Source organism: Pinus tabuliformis, chromosome 4_2, assembly GCF_031772625.1.
Source record: "Pinus tabuliformis cultivar Carrire ecotype Pingquan chromosome 4_2, CPIR1, whole genome shotgun sequence".
Taxonomy (NCBI): domain Eukaryota; kingdom Viridiplantae; phylum Streptophyta; class Pinopsida; order Pinales; family Pinaceae; genus Pinus; species Pinus tabuliformis.
Genome location: NC_142304.1, coordinates 666,140,380 through 666,150,264, shown reverse-complemented (window position 1 = coordinate 666,150,264; position 9,885 = coordinate 666,140,380). Strand labels below are relative to the sequence as shown.

At 37.8% G+C, this 9,885-nt stretch overlaps 1 pseudogene; it reads right to left on the bottom strand.

Annotated features, from left to right (window-relative positions):
• Window positions 1-6,395: 6,395 nt before the first annotated feature.
• On the bottom strand, window positions 6,396-9,395 carry LOC149171182 (kinesin-like protein KIN-14Q pseudogene; annotated as a pseudogene).
• Between the last annotated feature and the right edge of the window lie 490 nt (window positions 9,396-9,885).

The following is a 9,885-nucleotide window of genomic DNA, read 5'->3' as shown; positions in this document are numbered from 1 at the left end:
GGGAATAAAGCTAGAAAGGAAAACCAAGCAGAACGAAAAAGGAAAGAGGAAAGGGAAGGGATCCAACAACTGCTAATCATGGGCATGGTGTTAGCCTCTCTCAAAAAACAATAATAAATCCAAAAATAAATAAATAAATTAAATATTCCAAGTTAGGAATTTGTGCCTAACTCTGGGGTTGTTCCTCTAAGATAGGAGTTAGTTTAGGTAACTCCTATATTGGTGTGTGTCTGGTGAGAAATTATCTCAACCAAAGGAGAAATTATTTCAACCAAAAGTGTCTAAGATAGCACGTACTATCTTGAGAACACTTTGTCTCATCTATTTATTTGTAACACTATATTCAATTATTTGAATGAATGAAAATGTGAGAGAGAATACTTGAGGTTGAAGCCTTTTTCCGCCAATATTTTCTGTCTGGTTCCTATGTGTGTTTTTCTGTAATCTGTCTGAGTTAATTTCATTTTCAATATGTGGTATCAGAGAAAGGTTGGCACTGATGTCGTTGTACCAACAGGAGGCATTCATGTAATGGGATCCGAACAGATCCGCAGAGGACTGTGACTGGAAACAAGAGAAAATTCAGAGCGCACAAGGAAAGTGGATCAGCGTTGAGCAACATTGATCGATCAATGTGAGAACAATTGTTAGTGTTTATGTGGGCTGAGACCACAGTGTTAAAGGACATCACTGAAGTTGTTGTGCATCGTGTTTTAAGACAAATCTAGTGTATTGGAGATCGGATTGAAGCCATGAGTTGAACCGGTGACCCGATGGAATCATATTTGAAGCCACGAGTTGCATCGAAAGTTGGTAAACGTTGTTCTGTAGAGGTCGTTATTGTTAATCGTTGTAGAAGAGACAAGTTGGAGCTTGAATGATCACTGTCGTAAAAATTGGAGGCCCCATTTTTCTGGAGAAAGATTTGTATCTGCGTGGTGTAAAGTTCTGTGAAGAGAATCATTGAAGTTGTGTGATCCATTCAGTCGTAAAAGCCTCAGTGCTGCTTGTAGTGGAGGCTCCACTTCCAGAAAATCAGAGGCAGACCACTCTTAAAGTTGCAGCACAAACACGATTTGTTTTAAGGCAATGTAGATCATTTCTGTCATGCAGAGGAGTTTCAATTGCTTTTCGTTGTGAGTAGCACACTGAGGTCAGCAGCATGAACCCATATCAGTGGCCAGACCTGCGTGAATCCACCTGCACGGGACAATTTTTTGAGAAAAGACCTACGCTGGTCTAACCTGTCGAAATATGAAGTTACGCTGCAATGGCATGGCAATCATAACCCAAAAACTGCAGGTAGAAAGATCACGGTGGACTCCAACCAAATTAGCAGCGAGAAATCCATCTACATTACACTCTGCGTGGACTGCAAATTCCGACCTCAAATCCAGTGGAAAACTTCATCAAATTGAACAACAGTTCTGGAAGCACGCCTAATTCGCTCAAACATACCTGAAGATACTGAAACATCGACTTATGAAGCTGCATCGGTGCGTGAAGATTCAGGTAATTTTAATGCGGAGAATGATTTTTCTTATCAAAAGTTGAAACAATTTTCTTTATAAATATTTATGTGCTTCATAAATGATACATGGTGGCCAAAGATTTTGGTTAAAACAAATCAAGATTAAAGGAAGCCCTGCATAAGATTGATGCACTTCCTTCAAGGTCTATGGGTAGTTATTCATAAACATTATACATGAAGCGATGCACAAGTTTTAATGGCATAAGAAAATATATTTTATTACTTTTCATTACAGTAATAAAATATTTTATAGTCCTTGGTGATATGTAAAAGAAACGCTTTCGAGGATTTAAATGCAAGTGTATAGTCAAGTTGGGTAAGGAAAAGGTTTCGTTTAATTGCACTTTGAAGCTTGAAGGAATGTGTGAAGGACGCTGGAGAAAATTTGAGGCAGCCAGAGAGGAGGTCGAGTCAAGTCGAAGAGCTGGGCAATTCAAATAAGTTGCACTCTTTTCCATATTGCAGTTTCTTAGATCAGAAAATAATTTCGATGTTTATTTTCCAGTGGCACTACTCGGACATGAAATTTCTTCATCTGCTACTCTTTGACAACAAAAGGCCAAAGAGAGGCAACCTGACCAACTATTGAGCCATTTTTTGCTCACTTATGAGCTAAGCGCAGTTAAGAAACAAAGATTCTACCGAGATCTCAACCTAGAAAACGTGTTGTTATTAATAGCTGCCTACACAAATGAAGACCAAAGTTTCCACGTGCAATCTCAGATTCAAAGTGACTTAAAAAGGCGAATAGACGGTCCATACAGAAGACAAAATGATTAAAAGGTAAACACTCTCACTAGGTTGAAAAAGTAAATCAATTTACAAATGAGTGATTTAGCATTGTGAAAGTAGCCTTAGTTGGAGAAGCTTTTGAGGAGACATGTATGGTTAACACTCGTTAAATTTTTATATGCGTAAAGGGAATGGCGCATACACTTTTACATACATAAGCAACGTGAATTCAAGTGATTTCATAAAGTTTTAATAATTATTTTGATGAGAAGTATGTAAAGGCACTTTTTAAAGAGTGATCATATATTATTTTAATGGAGAGATAAGGTATGTTTTTTAAATTGTAAAATTATTTTGGAGTGATAAGTTTTTTGGAGTGAGAAGTAAGAAGTGTTTTGTAATTTTGGAGAGATAAGAGTATACTTTTATTTTTGAAGACAAGGGATTGTGTGAAGGTGAAGGTTGATGTAATTCACTATTTAATAAAGGCATATTATTTGTGGTGATTGTGTCTTAGATCCGCCCGAAATTCAATAAGGGGATCTTAGGTACACGAAGAGTGTGTTGATGATGGTGCATACTTCATATTGTTTCTTTTTTATTTGTGTCTAGTTTTGACACATAAATGATCTCATTTAACACACATAAGTTCAATGCAAGCAAGCACAACACCTGTATTGAAATAGCTGCAAGGAAGGATAATTAAGCTCCACACATACAACAACTAATCAAAGTTTTCAACATCAGCATTCTACCTCAACAATCAAATTCACTCAATACAATCAAGTTCATGAATCTACAGACTTCAGCATTTCAAAGCAAAGTCTACATCACTACATTCAAGTTAATGAATCTGTAAACTTCAAAGTTTCAGAGCACAATCTACATCAACATTATTGAACTTGTAATCAAACTCAAATTACATTGAATTGTAAGGGTGCATTCTCGGTTGAAACCGACACCCAAGTCTTGAATTGAGTCAAATTGAATTCATTGTAGTGAGAAATTAAAATCATTAAGCATTTTTTGGGTGCATTTTCGACAGTGTTTGACACCCTTCCTTTAAGCAGAATCAAGTGAAGGCACAAATTTTAACTCTAACGCAAACAAGCAACAAGTTCACATCTCCTGCAAGCGAGCGTGAGTATTCATTCAAGCAATTTGCGTCAAAACATTACAAATTTCACACCTTCAAGCGAGCCAGAGTGAAGTTCATTGCAACAACCATCAAAGCAACCAAACAAGTTCAACTCTAACACCAATCAAGCAAGTTGAGATGTCCATGCTGGCGGCAGGTTCAGAATTTGAATGGGATATTTTCATAATCAATGGTTTTCTTTCAGTGCACTCCTCTCTGGATCAGCTCCATATGGCCTGGGAGGGGTCCTGAAATATCCAGGTAAACACAGATTCTAGCATAAGTAGTGTACTTACCTTGTGATGTTAGATCTGAGGCTTTGATGAAAACTCCCAGCTGGTTTCCTATGGCCTCCAAGATTCGCTTGTTCCAGTAATCCACAGGAAGAGAGTGAAGGCGAATCCATACTGGAACGTTTTTGAAATCTTCCTGTTCTGGAGCGAAGTTTGGCCTCCAGTACGTGATGTATAGTCCCGCAGAGTTGTAGAAATATGGTCCTCCTTCGAAGATACGATCTCAGTCATCCCTGTGGGCGAAGATGACAGTGAAAAATCTCCTCGATCCCAGCTAAAGCTCGAAATCCCCTTTGGGTTTCCATTTCTGGTTTACCCACCAGCATGGAGCTTTTTTGTTCAGTTGAACCCCCATGAATCTGTAGATCAGGGCGTGTTTGCTCATGTGGTCTCTATATTCGTCTATCCATGGATCTTCAATGATTAGTCTTGGTATTTCCTTTGAGATGGGCTTGCATGGGGACGATTCTTGCTCATTGTGTCGATTGGGATTGTGCCCCGCTGATGTAGTTCCTTTTGGCTCCGATTCGTGGCTGATTCCCTCAGATCTAGAGCTGGTAGGGAAGTTGGGGGTTTCCATAGGGATGCTGCCGAAAATGAAAGGGCGTAAAAGAAGGGGGGGTCGAACTCCCCCCCGGAGCTGTGCATGGAGCGAATCAGGTGAGAGCACCATTGCAGATCTGTCTTGTAATGGTTGGTGTTGCAGGCTAGCTTGCTGAGTTGAGCTCAGGGTTCTACAGGGTTTCAATCCTGTTGTTGCTCTTCAGAGGAAGTAAAAAAATCTCATCCCTCTACTTGTTCAGAAAATTGTACCTTTTTGTCAAGAAACCTTTCCAAGGTAAGATATCTACATTATTATTATGTTTAAATTGAGTTCTTCAACATTATTTCTACATTTATTATTTTTAATAAAAAATAAATGGTTTCTAGTGATATTTTAAACTCGTTTCATTGAGATGATCAAATTGTACAATTAATAAATTATATTTTGGTTTTTACTTGAATGCTTAACCCACTTAATGTATTACAAGTGTGTGTTTAAGTAACACACCTTCTTGGTGATAGATAGAGTAAAACATAAACAACACTAATAGTTAAATATATACACACTTCTTACAAATTTTATAAAAGAATTGTATTTATAAATTGGAATTGTTGACAATTTTCTTTTTAAGACATATTTTGGGCAATAATCACATCATTTTTCATAAGTGAATGCTTAACCCACTTAATGTATTACAAGTATGTGTTTAAGTAACACACATTTTTGGTGATGGATAAAGTAAAACATAAACAACACTAATAGTTAAATATATACACACTCTTACAAATTTTATAAAAAGAATTGTGTTTAGTTAAATATATACACACTTCTTACAAATTTTATAAAAGAATTGTATTTATAAATTGGAATTGTTGACAATTTTCTTTTTAAGACATGTTTTCGGCAAAATCACATATATTTCATAGGTCCTTTTGAACCAGCAAGTGTGGAAGAACCATATTATGACAAGAAGTTAAATAGAGGGACTTCTCATTCCAATGACTAGAAACGACTACTTTTAACCAAAGGAAACAACTATAATTGAGTGGACTACAACTAGAATTTACTGCACCTATAATTTGTATCAACTAATTTTAAGAAAAAATGTATGTAAATTATATATACTTATGATTTTTTCAGACATATTTATTTATTTATCATCTATAACCAAAATTATTAAAATTATTAAAGAAGTAAATTAATTAAGAGCCTAATAAATAAAAATAAGGGAAATTTTATTATTCTTTTATGAAAAATAAAAATATGAATAATATGAATAAAAAAAAGGTAATGAGTAGCAAGTAAGAAAGGAAAAACAATAATTCAAATAGAAAAGAGAAATGAGGTGAATTCAAATAATCGAAAAGAGGGAATAAAGCTAGAAAGGAAAACCAAGCAGAACGAAAAAGGAAAGAGGAAAGGGCAGGGATCCAACAACTGCTAATCGTGGGCATGGTGTTAGCCTCTCTCAAAAAACAATAATAAATCCAAAAATAAATAAATTAATTAAATATTCCAAGTTAGGAATTTGTGCCTAACTCTTGGGTTGTTCCTCTAAGATAGGAGTTAGTTTAGGTAACTCCTATATTGGTGTGTGTCTGGTGAGAAATTATCTCAACCAAAGGAGAAATGATGAGTCATTTTGCATTAATGTGAGTTCCAAAACTAAATTATAATCATTTTCCCCTATATATTAAAAAAAAAATAGAAAAAATATTAAAATATTATAGAAAGAAATTTACTAAATATATTTCAAGTATATTTTTAACTAAAACATCATAAATCAAACACCAATTTAAAAAAAAAAAATTACTTATCTAATTTTAATGATTTAAGATTAGAAAAAATTTAAAACATACTCAATTAATTTATACATAATATTAAAAAAAAATAATTCAATCCACACAAATCTACAATTTCTTTAAAAGATATTATACTTAATTCCAATCAAAAAAATAAAACTAAAATAGTTAATAATAACCCAGCTCTCAAGAGCACGAGACATGAATAATATCTTTCAGCAGGTCTGGTTGATGGTCTACACAAATTTTCATTTCAGCGAACCATTTATATAAAATAAAGTCACATGACCGTCAAATTCCAACACACTGTAGAGTTTATCAAAATGACCGTCAAATTCCAACCCTGGTGCAGAGTTTATCTCTTTTTGAAGGTTATTACCTCAGGTTTTCCCACCTTCATCGCCTGCTGATCAGGTGGTGTCTTGCAAGTTCGCCCTGCATGCTCGTTTGGAGAAGCTGTTATCTTCGATCCCACGGGTGCTTTTCCCTCAAGTGAATTTCGCCTAGGGCGACCACTTTCTGAATTGTCGACCACTGTAAGTGGCTGCTGCCTGTTTGAGAAGGGTTGGCTCTGTCCACCAATAGATAATCTTCGCCCACCGCTACAGACAGGGGGTGATAATTCAACTTGAATTGTAGATCTTTTTTCACCATTGATTAGTTTTCCGAAGGACTGTAGTGACTTTTTAATTTGAGAAGTCTTTTTCGATGCGAATGGAGCCACAGTATCAGTTACTGTATTTATTTCACCGTCTGTACGGTCATTTCCCAGACTGCTCCGACGGTTGCCATTTTGTTTGCATATCGGCGTCTTATTAAGCTTGGATCTCTCCGCTGAATCTACCAACTTGTCATCTTGGGTACCCACCCCAAAATTATAAATACCATCTTGTAACTCAAATTTGCTTATTCCAGGCGCTTCAAGGCTCCATCTACGATTTCGCACTGGCATTTGGAGTTTGTGTTTGTCAATAAGTGGAGATTCTCTCGCATTCTGTAACTGTGCTACTTCTGCTTCTTTCCTCGCCAACGCCTTCTTCAAACTGTCTACCTGCTCTCTAAGCTCACGAACTTCTCCACTTTCTTTATTCAAACGTGCAGCACCAAGTTCAACAGAGGACACCCGTTCAGCGAATTTAAGGGTGCTTATTGTCTCTCCATATGAATCCGGTTCAGGACTTATGTGAACAAACATCAGAGTCTTTGCCTTGCCCCCTAATGAATCCTGAAGCAATTGAGTCAATTTGCTATTTCGATATGGCACATGCGAATTCCTCTGTGCCAATGCTGCAATTACGTCTCCTAGAGATGCAAGGGACTTGTTTATGTATTGTGCCTCCTTCAAACGATCTCCAGTTACTTCAGATTTATCTTCCCTCTCACTTCCAGCAAGATCTACCAAATTAAGGCAGCTATGAAGGTTACACCCAGAAACACGATCTGTACCTTGCACATGTACAGTCAACACACTGTGAGAACGACTGCTGCGGTCATTTAGTGCAGTATAGCTAACAGTGCGATTCTTTTTGCCCAAATTCATCAAATCCAAAACATCAGAAGTTGCTTTAACAGGCATAAGTATAGCATCCGGTACATTAAATCCCTTATGACCATTATTTCGAATATCTAATTTCTTGGTTGAGGTCAGTGCTCCGAGAAGATCCCTCACTTGTTCGTTGTATACCTCTATCATTTGGACGGAGACTTCATACACCATTAAATCTTTCCTCTTTTGAGACAACTCGAAGAGGTCACTGAGTGCTCTATAGTTGACTCCCATCTCTTTTTCAGAAGCACCTGTTGGACCGCTCATGGTGTGGGTTTTCCCAGATCCTGTTTGACCATATGCAAAAATGCAGACATTGTAACCATCCATTACAGATCGGATCAATGGCTGTGTATCCATGTAAATCTCTTCTTGTGTAGAAGATGGCCCAAAAACCTTATTAAAATTGAATATCCTCTGTACATCTTTGCCCATTTTGGATGTATTGACCAGGAGGGATCCATCCTCTCCAATCAATTCCACTGCACTGTGAGCTTCAGATTGACCTCCAAAATGGGGTCGGATTCTGCAGTATACCCTTATGCTTCCTTTGAGTTCTTGAAGGCTATTATAAAGGATCTTGTTTTCTTCCAGAACTCTGTGATATCCACTAGCAGCATTAAAAATTCCTGCGACCTGGTTATCAAGCAATTCAAAATGCTTTCGCCACTCTGCCTGAAACCTTTGTACATCTTCCCGTGCTCTAAGTAATAAGTCTCTTATGTCCTTGACTTCTTTTCTTTGTGCTTCCAAACGCATCTGATGTTCCTGACTTATATGCAAAGGTTTTGGATCCTGACTTTGAAAAGGTGAACAGTCACCATTTTTCTGGTCTGGAGAATCCAAAAGGAGCTGATTGTCTTGATCCTGGCTTTTCTGAATCAAGGAAAATTTGTCTTGTTTATTTTCTTCAAAAATTACAATGATAAGATTCATGAATGCTTGCATCGAGCCCGGTGCAGCAGTTTGTATGGCTTCAACAAAGTTCTGATCAAGCTTTAACCGCTTTAACCAAGCTCCCATTGTGTCTTTAGATTGAAAGATGTCACCGAGTCGTTTTTCTCCGTCATCTATGTTTATAACTGATAGGTCTGGCAGAGTTTCAGTGTCCCTTACAGGCACACAAGGAGTTGAGCGTTGAAGGAAATTTCCTGTGCTTCGTGGAATCATGGGGGACCTCAAAGGGCCTGCATATTTCCAAGAGCCATTTCCTCCACACTGTTTCCATTCATAATAAGATTTCAGCCCCAATATACAGTCAACAATCTTTGTCGTAGAACCCGGCCGCAAGCTTTCCTGCTCTAAATGAGTAGCTTCAAAAGTAGGTAACTTCATCTCTTCAGCAGCTACAAGAAAATTCCTAACATTCTCAAAATATTGATAAGCAGATAAAGGGCGTCCTTCAGGAGGAAGTGATGAAACATGATTTGCAACGACCTTAGACACTGCGCCTGGCTGAACCTTGTTGATAAGATTACATAATATGATCCCATTTCTCAAGCAAAGACGAAACTCCTCCTCAGATGGCTCGCATGGTATATCTAAAGAACCAACCATGCTCTTTATCCATGCCGTAGCTTGAAACCTTCTATTAGCTGCCTCCTCTGCTTTCAGTGAATCCCAACGACCTTGCGATCCACTACTTTCTGCGCTAGAAACCTGTAAATCCGTGGCACTCCTGAACATATCGTCGGAAAATGCCTCGTGCCTTCTCTGACAAAACGAATTTCTGGGAGGAGGATAGGGAGAAGTGCTGGAAACCAATGGGGGAGGGACCCTGCTGGGAGTAGAATCTGGTTCCAGAGACATTTTTTCCTCTTATTCGACAAATCTCAATAGAAAACTGAAAAAACCGCAACTGGAGAGGCTTGGCCCTGAATGCGAACTCAATCAGTGCGGTTCAGCAAGTGGGTATGTACTATTTACTACAGATACAGCAACTGATCAATCAATCGAATTCAACAAGGCCTTGAACTCTCTTTCTCGAGAATAAATTCAAAATACTCGATGCTTTAGGGAACTTGTTTTCATTCGCAAAGAGGACTGTTTTCGGAATGGGTGCGAGCGGAGAGCTTATATGAGAATTTTAATGGGAATTTCTTTAGTATTAGTAGAGAAGACTGAACACGTCCAATCCCAACGGTCAAGTCAAATGTTGAGCCTCAAACACATCCGAAGCCGACGAGAAGCCTAACGACCTTAGTCGCATAAGCACGTCATAACTTCCCGTGGACCTACCTTGGCTCCGATAATGCAATCTTTTATCAAAAGGTGGAAAAACCTATCAAACTCAGTTGTC